The following is a 17,453-nucleotide window of genomic DNA, read 5'->3' as shown; positions in this document are numbered from 1 at the left end:
CTGCTATGGCAGACCTCATTAACTTTTCCCGCTCCGGAGGAGGCGATACCTTACCCGCTACGATAGAGTCGCTACAACGATGCCACAACCGCTGCAGCGGTCCATATTGACCAGTAGCTTGGGTTTTTCCGCCAGTTTTTTGCCCAAAGATCCCAACACCAATTCGAGGCCCTATAGATGTAAACTAAACATGCACACATACATAAAAACACGTTACGAACTCACCCGCAGCCTCGGAATTCTTAACGGAGGTTTAGTTTACTAAGTCACCCCCGTAACGACCTAGGTGGTCGTTACACTAAAGAAATCAAAACTTACTTATGCTAGCTCTGCTGAAATTGTTGGTTTGTTGTATCTACTAAGAAGTTACATACTATTATTCTACTAACCACTTGCTAGAATTATGTTCTCTTATTCTGCTCTGAATAACTAACATGAAGCATAAATTTATTTCTAACTTCCCTCATCATCCAACCCAATTCTGTGATCGCATACTATATTTTCTGAACTATAGACATAGGTCACCTTTAGGGAAATTCCACCTATCTTAAGCGAAATTGGAATACCTAACCCTGAACTTTCTTTACATTTCAAAATCATATCATGTTATACACATCCGGGGAGACACATAATCACATAACCTAAGAGGGAACTATCACATCTCCTTATCTCTTAATAATATTTCTTTCTCGTAGTAATTTACTAATGTAGACACTTGATTTTTGACCCTCCCCGAGGCGTTTCACGTTCTAGTGTCTAAATATTTCTTTTAATTTTGATGTGTCGATTTTGTTCTATTTTATTTAGAATGAAAATAAAAATAAAAAGAACAAAAATATTCACTATTTTTAGAGTACAAGTTTTGTGTTTAAGCGAAAGAAAAATAAAAATAATAGGTTTCTTTTAATCTAGTTTTTTTTTAGTTAATCACCTTTTAAATTTTTCCTTAGTGTAATGATTTTTCTTATTTTTTCTTTATTTACAAGTAGTTGATTAATATTTTATCTTGGTGTTTTATTTAATCAAAAGAAAAAAGAAAACTGAACCAATGATAGCCCACCATATGGCAAAATTCCACCCTATCCAAATCCATGGCATATTCTATTTTGGGGAAAAGAATATCCAAGGATATTTTGGGAAGGTTAAGGTAAAAGTGGCACACCATAAAAGGAAGCTTAGACCTAATTTCTAACCTAGACTCTACACCTAGAAACACACACACAAACCTGTAGCTGCAAGATTTTTTTCCATTTCTATTTTTGCTAAACACACACTACACCCAAGACCCTAACACACCAATCAACTGCATCAACCTAAAAAACGATCTGCCGCAGTGGACCTTTGGAGGAGTATTATTCTTCCTAAAAATTGAAAAACTTAAAGAAGAGTAGACATTTCCATATCTCCTTGGCCCATTTCCACACAAAAGCACCATTTTAAACACCACCTGAGTGCTATGTAAAACGCCATGAATGACAATGTTTCCTTTTCCCCTGTCCAAACATTCATCAACTACAATGAAATTAGCATGTTTGTCGTAGAACAACCATAGCTCCACCCCTGAGTTGAGAAGGTCCAGCGAGGTTTTTCGAGTTCGTCGGTGAGGTTCTCGGTCCAAAGCTGTGTCAAAGTTTACTAATAAAGGTCCCTTTTTTTAGTTTATACTGTCGTTTAATTATTTGATAAGAGTTATTGAAGTTTGAATGAGGTTCTTGATGGAGCTTTTATAATTTGCTCTGTTTTTTTAATGCCCAGCTATTTTTGTCTAAAGAAATGTGTTTCTCTAAGTTTTTGGACTTATTTAGTAGCCTTGCCTCTTCGATGACATTGAATATATTTTTACCTAGAGAGAACTAGCTTGGTCTCTTCATCTATTTCTGTTGATTGTACTTTATTTTTTCGGTGGGCTTATTCACGAATTTGACTATTTTGATTTATTAGTTTTTCTTCCAGTAAGAATATTAGGTTGCTTTTGTACTATTAACTATGTTTGTTGATTAGAAACTTTTAGTTAAAGGAAACATATGATTAACAGGATAAAACTTTATTTTTTCTGATTCACACCAGCAAATTAGCACTTTCTTAATGTTAATATTCGCTATGTGATTTAGTTACGTTGACTGTTCATGAAATAATTTGGAATCATTTTATTACAAGTTTTCCATTCTAGGTTCGTATGATTTTATTGAATTCTCTCTTGGTATTAAATGATATCCATTAATGGTTAAAGTTGGTATGTGTAGAAACGGTACTAGAGTATTATTTTTTTGAATTTTTTCTTAAAAGTTTACTAGTCATCTTTCATTATAGTAATAATATTTGGCTCTGTCTTAGTTTAGGTTCATTTTCAATATTAATTGCTTTGTAGTGGTTTCAATATTCTATCACAAGTTTTTCCCATTTCATGTTTGCTCTTTCTTTTAAACTACATACAATATGCCTGTTACTTCATCTTTGGGTCCGACTTTGACCATGTTTGGGGGACTAGATCAACATTTTAAAGACCCGATTAGTTAACTAATTGTGAGATGAGCGAGATGGGGTGCGAATTATTTCAAACCCCGTTGTCAAGTATTAAAAGAAAAGAGTGAAAATACCAATTATAATGGAGCGAGATGGGTTGCGAACACGTTCAAAACCCATTGTCAAAAGAGTGAAAGTATAACTGAATAACATTATATCTCAAATTTTAGAGACAAATAATTGTTTTTAACGCTAGGTGAGCTTTAGGCACATTTCAAGATGTTTGATTCAATTATGAATGCGGTTACGCATCTTATTTCGTGATGCTTTAAATGACTCAGGGATGCGGTTACGCACATTGGCCAAACTCGTTTTAATAACCAATCTAGTTTCGATTAAAAATGCGGTTACACATCTTATTTTGAGACGCTTAAAAGGTCCGGAATGCGGTTACACATCCGAGTTAAGGCTAATAAAAGTTCAACAATAAAAAGTGCGAGAAAATCAAGGCTTGTAACATAATATATCCAAAAGTAGATTAAGCTAAGTATAAGTCGATAAAGCAACCGTACGAGAACCACGGGACTCGAGAAATGCCTAACACCTTCTCCCTGGTCAACAAAATTCCTTACCCGATCTTTTATTTTAGCAGACCAATAATAAAAGAGTCATTTCCTTTTGATTAGGGATTCATAAGTTGACTTGGAACACCAAAACTCAATTTCAAGTGGCGACTCTGTTAATAAATAATCCCTATTCAAAACTGTCACTTCAAATGGAAAAACCTTTCAATTATACAAACCTGTGTGTCTATCGCGCGAGGGCCCAAAAAAAGGGGTATGACATCTCTGGCGAGTCAGCTGGGGAATAACCAAAATTTGAGCTTTGTAAAATTGATTCGTACTTAGCTTTTAGTATTTATTTTTTGGATATATTGTGTTTGTTGGCCATATGCTACTTGCGGCTCATTTACCGCTTTGATATTACTGAACTGTATTATAAACTGTCCTCTCTCGCGCACCCTCTGAGTCTCTGAAAACACGTCACACACAGTCACAGGAATACAATTATGCATCCTATTTCTGTCAAGATAAAGCCGGAGCGTTTTGGCACCCGGTGAAGGATTTTAGTCACACATGTTAGGCAGGGCTGGATAAGCAATGAAGTCCGAATAACACTGCTACCGATAGTGTTGCCCCTCTCTGGCTCGAGTTGTCCGCTCGGGTGAGTCAGTCTAGATACCTTTTTCCATTATGTATTAAACCTAGCAGAACAGAATCGCAGACATGATTATCCCTAATAGGATTTGCTTATCTGCATCACTTGCATTTGACTTAGAGGGACTCGGCAAAGGGTCCGGGACTGTCTAGGACAGGTATCCCTTTTTCTAACCAACTTGTGCATCTTATGTGCTATTTGTAATATTACTTGGAAGACTTGGTTATGCTAATTAGTGAAACAGACGAGAGAGAAACATTCATTTGATTTTTACGCACTCGTTTTCCTTAAATCTCTAATTCGTCTGGCTCTTGCTGGAAATAAGAAAAGAAGAGTTCAATTCAAGACGAGTTTATTTATTTATTTATTTTTAAAGACAACTCACTAGTCCAATCTGGACGAACTATGCACACCTGATTCCTGTCTTTCGGGGCGATGATACGTAGGCAACCCTCCTCAAGTTCGGTGATCTTTATTCCAAAACAAAAAAAAAAGGAGTTTTGTTCCCTTATTTAAAAAAAGAGTTTTTCTTTATTCAAAAATTCTAAAAAAAAAAAAAGTTTTTATGTTGTATTCAAAAATCCAAAAAAGAGATAGTTTTTATCCTAATTTAAATAAACCCAAAAATAAAGAGTTATTTTAACTCCCTATTAAAGAGAGAGAGAGAGAGAGAAAGATAAAAAAATAAAAATAAAAACTTGTTTTCCTTTTACGTATTTTTTAGGCTTCATTCTTTTGATAATTCAAAATCAAAAAAGTTTTTTCTAAACTTTATAGTGTCTTTACTTTAAAAAAAGGGGGGGGGGGGGGGGGGGGGAAGAATTCAGAAACAAGTTTGTTGATTACTTTACGCCAAGACTTCCCGAACTACGCAAAGAACCCAAGTCGGGTTCGATCGAATTATTTTCAAAAAAATCCCAAAAAAGTAATGAAAGGGCGGAGAATAAAGGAAAAAATAGTGGAGAGAAAAAAAGAGATGATCATAAAAAGAAAAGAGTGGCAATAAAATGTGTGAACCAAGAGGTATGGAAATGAAAAAATGAAAGAGAGAAAGGCCAAATCAAGCGAAATTTGGGATGATATCAAAATAACTTTGTTACCCTTAGAATCATTCTAGAACTGATAATTGTGGATATGTGCATTGCGCGCAGTTCCCTAACCCACTTGTTTTTTTTACTCATGATGTTTGATTTTAGAAGGTGGTTGGTTTGTGCTTTAAAAACCTGGCGACTCATCCTTACAACACAAGGTCGAAAACAAAAAAAGCAATGGCAACCAACGAGGATACTGGGTTGGTTGACGCGAGTGCTGAAATACTGTTGGTTGACCAAAACTCGAGGTTAGCTGAAGAAGTAAGAATGTTAAAACAACACATAGCAAACATGTATCGGCCTTGGGTGATTGGTCAGGCACCTCCTCCACTGCCACCTGGCTTCTCAGACATTTCCCCTATTATGCCGACCTCAACTCGAGCTTTGCTTATTGTGCTTGGTTATCCATTTAACAGTGGGCCCATGTTCAAAACCCTTGATGCTCAACCCTATACTCCAGAACAAACTTTCAATTTCTCTAATTCATATTGTGATAACCCTCACCTTGAGCCTCCCGTGAACGCGAGGGGTCTATCTCGCTCATATACCCAGCCACAACCTCAAGTCTATTCCCAAACTCCATACACTCAACCTCAACACTACTTCCCTCCACAAGACCCTTAATATTTCGTGCCACCTCTCCAATACTTTTCCTGTGGTGCACAGCCATATGCCCAACCACATGCTTACCAACAATGGTGTGCACCAGCTCCATAGGGTTCTTACCCAACCCTACAAGAATACCAACCTCGTATCAGCTCTAACTTTCGACCTAGGCTGGAATACAAGAAAGAGAGACAACAGAGAAGGGAGGCATGTAGAAACTTCTCGGACTATCAATCTCAGTTCCAGAAGTTGATAAGGATGAATTGGTTAAAGAGACACAAAACTTGTTTGCTGAGAATAATTTGATTGAAACTGATAATGGTTCAAGTAATGCTTATGTCTTAGTGGCTAAGATGACAGCTTTGCAATTGAGAAGTCGCTCCTTTCCCACTAGGAAGGAGTCTTGGTAGTTTATTTTGATGTTCTTTCTGTTATCCGGATTATTCTAGGGTTGTAATCCAGATTTTATTTGCTTGTTTTAATGTCCAAAACAAAAACTCTTTTTTTTTAATTAAAAAAAAAAGAGTTTTTGTTTTGTCATTTGCTAGTTTATTTTCTTTAGTTTTTCTTTTGTATAGTTCTTTTTAGGCTGGTTCTCGTGACATGACATGCATATTTTTAGCCAGATCTTGAAGGCCAGTTTAATTACGAAAGAAATGCACCCAAAAGATGGAAAATGGTGAAGAAAAACATGTGAGGAAATAGTAGAGTGTTGAAACATTTTGATAGTAAGTTGAAGTCTGGCTTGAATGAAACTAAGGCGATGACTTTGGGAATTATGAGAATGGTACTAGTGTATAGCAAAATGTTCATCCTAAGTGATTTGAAATGGGTCAATATCAAGAGAAGTCAAAAAGGAAGTTCGCTCCAATTAACATAAGTCGTCCATTGTAAAGAGATACCGTTCAATTTTCACTTCTCATTCTCGAATTGCATGCTTTGTACTTGACATTTTAAAGGATTAGTATGACGAAGGCATTTTATTCTGCTAAACATTGTGTCACCCTTTGCTACCCCTTATGAGCCTTAGTTTTATTTTCTTTCATATCCGTCTTATGGAATCAAAATACAGTAAAAAAAAAGTGTCAGAAGAGAAAAAGTGAAAAGGTAAGGAGAAAGTCAAAATAAAGAGAAAATAGTTGAAAGAAAAAATAAAAAACAAACATCAAAACAAAAGAAAAAAAATCAGCTTCCTAAACTACGTTTGACTTGATTCTTGTCTTGACAGGATACGTAGGTAGCCCTACCTTGGGGTTCGGTCTAACCAAATAAAATCCAAAATTCCCTGTTTCAAAGAAACTGGGCCGAAGTTGTTTTTCTTTTTTGAGTCAATTCCAAAAGTTCTAAGTTTCACCCCTATTATTTTATTATTATCTTCAAGCCTCCATGCCATCCTTTTTTTTCAACCCTAGCCAAAAGCCACATTGCAACCGAAAGAAAGACCTTTAGATCAATCTTTGAGAATGGCAAGTCAAACATGCTTTGAGTGATGATTATCATACAAGGAACAATGTCATGTTACTTGTACAAGGAATGAAAAATCACAAGTGAAAAATGAGAGTCTTGTCGGTGAAAACCCTCACGGGGACCATGAGGTGACGGTGAGTGAGAGAAAGCATCAAATGAGAGAGTCTTATTGGTGAAAACCCTTACAGGTACCATAAAGTGACGGTGAGTGAGAGAACAAACCAACTCTTGTGGCATCACTAGGTGAAAGAGGTTCGTGATGTCGATGCATTTTTTGAAATTTAGAAGTCCGGTTTGGACGTCCAAGTGTATGACAAGAGTTGAAGGAAAGATTGGTTCCACAAATCAGACCACTTAATCCAAAATGCATGTCATAATCATTGGAGCTGCTACCATATTCAGATAAGTGTGCCCTTTTCTTCTTTCCTTAAAAGGGACCCTCTTATCAAGTACTGTTTCTTTTCATTTTTGCATTATTTTCGTTCCTTTTTCTTTGGCTTCTTGAGTCAGTCTATGTCAAAATAAGCAAGAAAGGACTTCAAAATCTGCTACCAACTTCTTCAATTACATAAATCAAAGTTTGGCTGGATCATTAAAGTGACAGGATTTAAGAAGCAGTGATATGCACAACAAGTTTGTTGACAATTGACAGATTTTTAGATTCATGGTTAATACAATGGTCTGGTGATTGGTGAAATGTGAGTACAGTACATTAATTGTGAGGTTTGAGGTTTGAGGTTTGAGATGTCTCTAATGAAAAAGGTTATCGAGATAGGTTGAAATTAAAGCTATATGGAGCAAAGATCCTCAAAGCCAAGGCCACAAACCCACACCATGCGTTTAAACTCACAAATTTTCTTTATTTTGAACAGGGATGGATGTTATCTTTAAATCAAGGGCTCATAGTTTGAATATTCAAAGGTACAATGTCTCATTTTTGTCGACGCAAAACTCAATGTCACAACATAGGCTTGCAAGTAACAAAATTGATCAACTTTTCAATTAAGAATATTAGCACTCCTAGGAGACGCACTTCCTAGTCAGAGTCTTTTAATTTCACCCCTAGGAAATGAACTTCCTAGTTTGGATCTTTTACGTTTAGATTTTAGGAGATACACTTCCTAATTTGAACCAGAATTCCTAGGAGATGCACTACCTAGTTCGAGTCTTTTATGTTTTTGCTTTTAGGAGACTCACTTCCTAATTCGAACCTTTACTCCTAGCAGATGCACTTCTTAGTCAAAGTATTTCAGTTTAACCCCTACGAGACACACTTCTTAGTTAGGGTCTTTCAAGTTTTACTTTTAGGAGACACACTTCCTAATTCGAACCTTTACTCTTAGGAGACGCACTTTATAGTCAGAGTATTTTGGTTTAACCCCTAAGAGACGCACTTCCTAGTCAGAGTCTTTCAGGTTTTGCTTTTAGGAGACGCTCTTCCTAATTCGAACCTTTACTCCTAGGAGACGCACTTTCTAATTAGAGCTTTTCAGTTCAACCCCTAAGAGACGCACTTCTTAGTCAGGGTCTTTCAGGTTTTACTTTTAGGAGACGCACTTCCAAATTCGAACCTTTACTCCTAGGAGACACACTTCCTAGTTAGAGGTTTTCAGTTTAACCCCTAAGAGACGCACTTCTTAGTCAGGGTCTTTCAGGTTTTGCTTTTAGGAGACGCACTTCCTAATTTAAACCTTTACTCCTAGGAGACGCACTTCCTAGTTAGAGTTTTTCAGTTCAACCCCTAAGAGACGCACTTCTTAGTCAGGGTCTTTCATCTTTTGCTTTTAGGAGACGCACTTCCTAATTCGAATCTTTATGCCTAGGAGACACACTTCCTAGTCAGAGTATTTAAATTTCAACCTCTAAGAGACGCACTTCTTAGTCTGGGTCTTTTAGATTTGCACTTCTTAGTCTGGGTCTTTTAGATTTACTTTTAGGAGACGCACTTCCTAATTTGAACCATTACTCCTAGGAGACGCACTTCCTAGTCAGAATTTTTCAGTTTTACCTCTAGGAGACGCACTTCCTAGTTAGAGCCTTTGATTTTACTTTCATCATTGAATTATTTTACATATAGTTTTTGATTTTTTTAACACTCACAAAATTTTCCTGGTGCAAACTGGGGCAGATTTTTTTTCTTCGTGTTGTTTGTCTTTGATGATTTGTAGGACTCGCCTGAACAATGGGAAGCAAGTCAGGGCCTGCTTGAAGAATGGAAAGCAAGCCAGGATCCGCCTGAACAATGGGAGCAAGTCAGGACCCGTCTGAAGAATGGGAAGCAAGTCAGGACCCGCCTGAAGAATGGGATGATAAGGAACCTGCCTGGAGAATAGGGACACCTTCCAATTTCAAGTTCAGGAACCCTCCTGGAGAATAGGGAATATCTTTCATTTTCAAGTTTAGGAGTCCACCTGGAGAATAAGGATAATTTTCAATTTCAATTTCAGGAGTCCGCCTGGAGAATAAGGATAATTTTCAATTTCAAGTTCAGGAGTCTGCCTGGAGAATAAGGATAATTTTCAATTTCAAGTTTATGAGCCCGCCTGAAGAATAGGGTGTACTTTTAGTTAAAAGTAGCAGGAGCCCGCCTGAAGAATAGGGTCAACATTCAACCACCTTTCAATTTCAAGTTCAGAAACCCACCTGGATAATAGGGACATCTTTCAATTTCAAGTTTAGGAGCCTGCCTGAAGAGTAAGGTGTACTTTCAGTTAGAAGTAGCAGGAGCCCACCTGAAGAATAGGGTCAACATTCAACTGCCTTTCAATTTAAAGATTAGGACCTTGCCTGAAGCATGGAGTTTACTTTCAAGTTTAATTCGAGATCGAAGTTTTTATCTCATACTTGGGAAGAAATGAAGATTCAAGTCAAGATTCAAGAGAAGCTGCATAGATAGGATCTTGTACTTGTATTTTCTTTTTGACCCCTATTTTTCATTTGATGTAATAATAGGACCACGGACCAGAGCCTTGATAGGACCTCACTATACTCTCCAACTTAGTATGTTCCACCACCCTTCTTACTCCCTGAACTACACATGACCTGATTCCCTTATAACCCCGAATATGTAGGATGTCCAAAACAAAGGCTCGGTTGCATCCTTTTCTTTCTTCCCCCTCATTTTAGAATAACGGTCGGGTCAAACTAGTCTCTTGGTCTACTTGTTTGTCTGAAAACTCTTCGTGTTCCCAATCAAACAGGGGCAGATGTAGACACGTGATTTTTGACCCTCCCCGAGGCGTTTCACCTTCTAGTGTCTAAATATTTCTTTTAATTTTGATGTGTCGATTTTGTTCTATTTTATTTAGTAAGTTTATTTATGGAAACAAATAAAAAAATAGAACAAAAATATTCACTATTTTTAGCGTACAAGTTTTGTGTTTTAACGGAAAAAAAAAGAAACAAAAAATAGTTTTCTTTTAATCTTATTTTTTTAGTTAATTACCTTTTAAATTTTTCCTTAGTGTAATGATTTTTCTTATTTTTTTTTATTTAAAAGTAGTTGATTAATATTTTATCATGGTGTTTTATTTAATCAAAAGAAAAAAAAATTGAACTAATGATAGCCCACCACATGACAAAATTCCACCCTATCCAAATCCATGGCATATTTCATTTTGGGGAAAAGAATATCCAAGGATATTTTGGGAAGGTTAAGCTAAAAGTGGCACACCATAAAAGGAATCTTAGACCTAATTTCTTAATCTAGACTCTACACCTAGAAACACACACGCAAACCTATAGCCGCAAGATTTTTTCTATTTCTATTTTTGCTAAACACACACTACACCCAAGACCCTAACACACCAGTCAGCGGCATCAACCTAAAAAACGATCTGCCCGGACCTTTGGAGGAGTATTATGCTTCCTAAAAATCTAAGAACTTAAAGAAGAGTAGACATTTTCCATTGGCCCATTTCCACACAAAAGCACCATTTTAAACACCACCTGGTGTCATATAAAACTCCATGAATGGAAATGTTTCCTTTTCCCTTGTCCAAACATTCATCAACTACAATGAAAATAGCATGTTGGTCGTAGAACAACCGTAGCTCCATCCCTGAGTTGAGAAGGTCTAGCGAGGTTGGTCGAGTTCGGCGGTGAGGTTGTCGGTCCAAAGCTGTGTCAAAGTTTACTAATAAAGATCCATTTTTTTTGTTTTAGTTTATACTGTCGTTTAATTATTTTGATAAGAGTTATTGAAATTTGAATGAGGTTCTTGATGGGGCTTTTATAATTTGCTTTTTTTTAATGCCCTGCTATTTTTGTCTAAAGAACTGTGTTTCTCTAAGTTTCTGGTCTTATTTAGTAGCCTAGCCTCTTTGATGACATTGAACATATTTTTACCTGGAGAGAACTAGCTTAGTCTCTTCATTTATTTCTGTTGGTTGTACTTTATTTTTTCGGTGGGCTCATTCACGAATTTGACTATTTTGATTTGTTAGTTTTTCGTCCAGTAAGAATGTTGGGTTGCTTTTGTACTATTAACTATGTTTGTTGATTAGAAACTTTTAGTTAAAGGAAACATATGATTAACAGGATAAAACTTTATTTTTTCTGATTCACACCAGCAAATTAGCACTTTCTTAATGTTAATATTCGCTATGTGATTTAGTTACGTTGACTGTTCATGAAATAATTTGGAATCATTTTATTACAAGTTTTCCATTCTAGGTTCGTATGATTTTATTGAATTCTCTCTTGGTATTAAATGATATCCATTAATGGTTAAAGTTGGTATGTGTAGAAACGGTACTAGAGTATTATTTTTTTGAATTTTTTCTTAAAAGTTTACTAGTCATCTTTCATTATAGTAATAATATTTGGCTCTGTCTTAATTTAGGTTCATTTTCAATATTAATTGCTTTGTAGTGGTTTCAATATTCTATCACAAGTTTTTCCCATTTCATGTTTGCTCTTTCTTTTAAACTACATACAATATGCCTGTTACTTCATCTTTGGGTCCGACTTTGACCATGTTTGGGGGACTAGATCAACATTTTAAAGACCCGATTAGTTAACTAATTGTGAGATGAGCGAGATGGGGTGCGAATTTTTTCAAACCCCGTTGTCAAGTATTAAAAGAAAAGAGTGAAAATACCAATTATAAGGGAGCGAGATGGGTTGCGAACACGTTCAAAACCCATTGTCAAAAGAGTGAAAGTATAACTAAATAATATTAAGTCTCGAATTTTTGGAGACAAATAATTGATTTTAACGCTAGATGAGTTTTAGGCACGTTTCAAGATGTTTGTTTCGATTAAGAATGCGGTTACGCATCTTATTTCATGACGCTTTAAACGATTCAAGGATGTGGTTACGCACCTTGGCCAAACTCGTTTTAATAACCAATTTTCTTTCGATTAAAAATGTGGTTACGCATCTTATTTTGAGACGCTTAAAAGGTCTGGAATGAGGTTACGTATCCGAGTTAAGGCTACTAAAAGTTCAATAATAAAAAGTACGAGCAAATCAAGGCTTGTAACATAATATATCCAAAAATAGATTAAGTTAAGTATAAGTCGGTAAAGCGACCGTGCTAGAACCACGGGACTCGGGGAATGCCTAACACCTTCTCCCCGATCAACAGAATTCCTTACCAGGTCTTTTGTTTTCGCAGACCAATAATAAAAGAGTCATTTCCTTTTGATTATGGGTTCATAAGGTGACTTGGAACACCAAAACTCAATTCCAAATGGCGACTCTGTAAATAAATAATCCCTATTCAAAGCTGTCAGTTCAAATGAAAAAATCCTTCATTAATAAAAACCTGTGCGTCTATAGTGCGGGGGCCCAAAAAAGGGGTCTGAAAACTAACATCGTATTCTCTAGTTCTGGTCCAATCAAACTTAAGCTAACTACTCTCTGATTCTAATGTAATTCAACTTAAACAAACTAAAATTATTCCTTGACGTTTAATATCGTCTGCTCTTGGTTCTCATGTCGTACATAATCTTACACACCTGTATGGCTCATACGGAAAAAAAAATATACTTCTTCTAAAAAGTTATAACATTTAAGAATCATCGACAATTTGCCCTTGGGCACCCTTTTTGTTCAAAACGGTGGCAATTAATTTCTGCCCACTGTGGCTAAAGTCATAACACGCTATCCCGTGGGGTCTTACATTAGAGTTATCACCATCATACCTGTGGCGACATCTGGGGATGTCTCTGGGTCCTGACGACTTAGCCAACTATTGTCTGATTCAATCATACTTAAGCTAACTACTCTCTGATTCTGATCTGATTCAACTTAAACAAACTAAAATTATTCCCTGAAATTCAATATCGTCTGCTCTTGGTTCTCATGTCGTACATAATCTTACACACCTGTATGGGTCATACGGAAAAAAAATACTTCTTCTGAAAAATTATAACATGTAAGAATCATTGGTAATTTTCCCTTGGGCACCTTTTTTGTTCAAAACCATGGCAATCAATTTCTGCCCACTGTGGCTAAAGTCATAACACGCTATCCTGTGGGGTCTTACATTAGAGCTATCACCATCATACCTGTGGCAACATCTGGGGATGTCCCTGGGTCCTGACAACCTACTAAAGCATACAAATGGTTCTGACGGAGGCTGTATCACCACACTTAGCTGCATTAAGCCCTGCTTGGGCTCGAGGGTTACAAGGAGCTGCTGAATTTGTGGATTGAGCCATATTACCTCCGGTACTCTGTCTCACTAATGGGCAGTTTCGTAGATAGTGACCTTGCTTGCCACACCCAAAACACAACATCGATGCCCAAACGATACACCCCTTGGTGTCTCCTATCACACTTGTTGCACACATGAATTTTGAAAATCTTTGTAGCCTACACTGATTTGTGACTTAGAGCATGATGCTATGAAAATCTATTTCTGGCTGAAATGACCTTTCTAATCATATTTGAAACTCAGGACTGGAGCACTGACTGCAGATATAGCGGGTCCTAATGACCTCTTATGGAAAAACTGTCTGCCTCCACCTTCTTGAGATCCTCCATGGCTAAAGTTACCTACAAACTTGGCTTTTTTGCTGATTTCTCTACCTTTCTCTTTTTGCAATTCCTCATCCCCCTTTTTTGTCCTCAAATCTCTTCTGACATAATTCTATGAAGTCATCACATTCCCCTTCTTAAGTATGTCATTATTATATGACTTTCACATCCATAATACAATTGTCCCTTATCAGGCGATTTGCACTTTATCCGACTTTTAATATCATCTAAGTCTCATTCGGTACTATCAGACACTTCTCAATCATTCCCTGATGGGTCACATCATCACTTTGCACCTTGAATTTTTTTTCTCATCGCTTGTGCATTCGATACATAAGGAATTCGATAAGAAGGGAATGTTAGTTACTGCTCTAAGCTTCATAGCACGATCTAGAGTAGAAAGAAGTGAGACAGTTCTAAGTGTCTTGGTAGTTAACCATTTATATATGGGGCTGGCACACACATATAAAGGAAACTCCACTGGACACAGTTTCATAGACTCCCTAAGACACTTGAACTTAGTGTTCTGATACCAAACTTTGTCATGCCCCGAACCATGGCCTGGACGTAACACGGTACTCGGTGCCTAACTGCATGTGAATGAGCAAACCACATGGCTTGCTGAATCAACATGGGATATGTATTGATACGGAATATAAGTTAAAACATGAAAAGTCTGAATAAACCATGTGATATCATAATAATACTGAAAATACTTTTAAAACATAAGTTATGTGCTCAAACCCACAATCAGATTTTCAAATAAAGTTAGGGTTGTAACTTTTGGCGTGTACAGAGTACAGACTGCAGTGTTCTCTTTTTTCTTTTCTTCCTTTTTTCCCTCATTTGTTTTCCTTTTATATATGTTTAACAATTTATTCAAAAACTGATTTTCAATCATTAATTCTAAGGCTATTTTGAGCTTTTATATTTATCAATTTTGCTCGTTTTCCTTTGTAAGTTCAACGCTAGAATCCCCGATAAGCTGACAAGTATACAATTTCTTTCTTATTTCTAATTTTCTTATATAGTGAAATTTTTTCCTTTTCTATAATTCGCAATTTTCCATTGTTGAAAGCATATTTCATATGACTACTTTTTGAAGTTTTGGAGTTTATCCAACTGTTACCTATTGGACTGTTATTTTAATTTCAATTTGCAAAGTTTGCATAATGCACATGAGGTATTTGAGGAAATTCCTTAGTAATTTTATCATTTATATGACTCGTTTTGTTTGTTGTGATTTTATCGCTGTGATTTATTGTAAAATGTTTAGAGCGTAAATCTAGAAAACTCAAAACATATAAGATAATCACAGTAAAATATCCAATTCGAAGTGTTGTTTGTGTTTTGTGATTTTAGGATCTTTAAGCAAGAGTTAAGATGATCACAAAAAATTTCAAGCCTCAAACTCCTTTGAATACCTGATGATGTGATCATTGACCGTTAATAGAACATGACAAGTCAGTGAGTGCAATTATAATGGAAGTTTTTATGTTTATCTAGTGTTTAAGTGGTTGTCGCTTTTAAAATTTATAGTATTTAATATCGTTACTCGTTTGTTAGTTTGACAGTTGTTATATATTAGCATGATGTCATTATCCTGTTTGAACCCATAAACTTAAAATTCTGGCTCTGCCTCTGTGTTCAACACTACAATGTTGTTAGTACCCACAACCATTCTCACAATATCAACACGTTGAAAGACAGTGTAGCCATTTATCAAGATGTCAATGACTCATTTTCGCACACACTAAAGGACCAATTTACGTAAAGTGTAACCAAACAGAGTAGTTTTTGTTGGAATTGACATCTATCATGTACATTAAATCTAGCTCATTGACAGTATTAATAAGAGGAGCTTAGTAAAGAGCTTATGGATATATGTTTGGCACTATAGAAGCTGACTTTATGGAGCTTTTTGTAGATATGGGCTTATCAGAATTTTGATGATACGTCATGATTGATCTCCAGAACCGATTTCCACCCCAATGATCACCACTAAATGATCACCATAAGTTAATGTCAAGTTTTGAGTTCTCATCTCTACACCTTATTATTTTTTAGTTATGAAAATTGTCCCTTGACCAAATTTACCACCAAGATAATACACTATTAAAACATCTTTCGACAATGATTAATATGTTTTTGTTATTAATAATTGCTATTGTAACACTCTGTAGATTTGGATTAGGTGTGAATGTGTTAAATGAGTGTTAACGTGACATTTTAGCCATATGAAATCCCATCGAAATGAGTTTAGGTGGAAATAGTTGTTTTGGAATGAAGACGGATAGTAAAGTGCATAAGATTCGATAGAATCGACTAAGTTTATGGAAGGTCTGTCTTTAAGACTGATTTCGTGAAAATGTGTTAGGAATTTGACAAAACTTAAAACATGAAAGTTGTATCCCTTTGAAATACATTTCTAAGGATATATTGTGGAGCCCAAACAAAGCTCTGTACCAAAAGTTATACCTATTTTACTAAAGTACGCTCAGGACTTAGCTAGGGCCAAAGTGAGGTTTAAGCTGGCCCTGGAGCTCGCTCATCAAGCTCCAGAGCGAGGGGTGAGCTTGCTAAGCTATCCAAGGGGTACTTCGCCCCAGTCCTATAAAAGCGACCCTCAGACGATTTTATGTCATTTTTGACATTCCAACTTCGTTCTAAAGCCCTAAGCAGTCGTTTCTCTCCTCTTCTCATCCTCTAACGTCAAGGTAAGATCGATCTAACATTTCCTAAGTAATTATAATATTAATTCATGATTAGGAACATGATTCTTCAGCCAAAATATAGGATTTCTAAGGTAAATCCTTCTCAAGCGATTCAAAGCTAGAATTTGGGTAATCTTCGTTAGAGAAGCAGTTTCGTTCGTTAGATTGGAGATATTACAGGTATGTAAGGCTAACTCTCTATGTGTGGGAATGTTATTGATCTTCCCCACGCCTCGTTCATCATGATTACTATGAATTACATCAGAAATAGAGATATGCCCTAGTTTATGAAAAGTTTAGAACTTCTATCCTTTGAGAATATAGTTTCGTAGTTGTTCATAACTATCATTCTAAATATTGTGAACTCAGTACGTAATCAGTATAAGCTCCTGTTTGACATTCCATGAGTATTAGTCACATACCACAAAATGCTTATATAAAAGTACTACTTAAATCCCATGAATAGTTCATGAATCCATGTCTCAGTTCAATACAGTGATAGTTAGTACTCCATATCAGAATCTTAGTATGAACTCATGTCTCAGTTCAATATAGTAGTAGTTCGTAGTCCATATCAGAATCTTAGTATGAATACATGTCTCAGTAAGTCATTTCTCAGTATGCCAGTATTGTACTTTTCAGCATGATTCTCAATTGTTTTATGTAAATTGTTTTATGTTGAGTACCTGTGTTTTGGGCCTAAGGCCACAAATATGTATACGTATACTTGGGCCTGAGGCTACATACTTATGCACTTATATGGGCATGAGGCCACACATTATATGGGCTTTAGGACACACTTTATATGGGTCCAAGGCCACATGTTATAAATAGGTGATTCCACATTCAGAATAGGAAGTACTCATAACTTCACTTGTTTGTTTGTTTGTTTGTTTCAGTTATCAGT

This window comes from Lycium barbarum, chromosome 6 (assembly GCF_019175385.1).
Source record: "Lycium barbarum isolate Lr01 chromosome 6, ASM1917538v2, whole genome shotgun sequence".
In the NCBI taxonomy this organism is placed as follows: Eukaryota; Viridiplantae; Streptophyta; class Magnoliopsida; order Solanales; family Solanaceae; genus Lycium; species Lycium barbarum.
Note: the sequence above shows the minus strand (reverse complement) of the source record.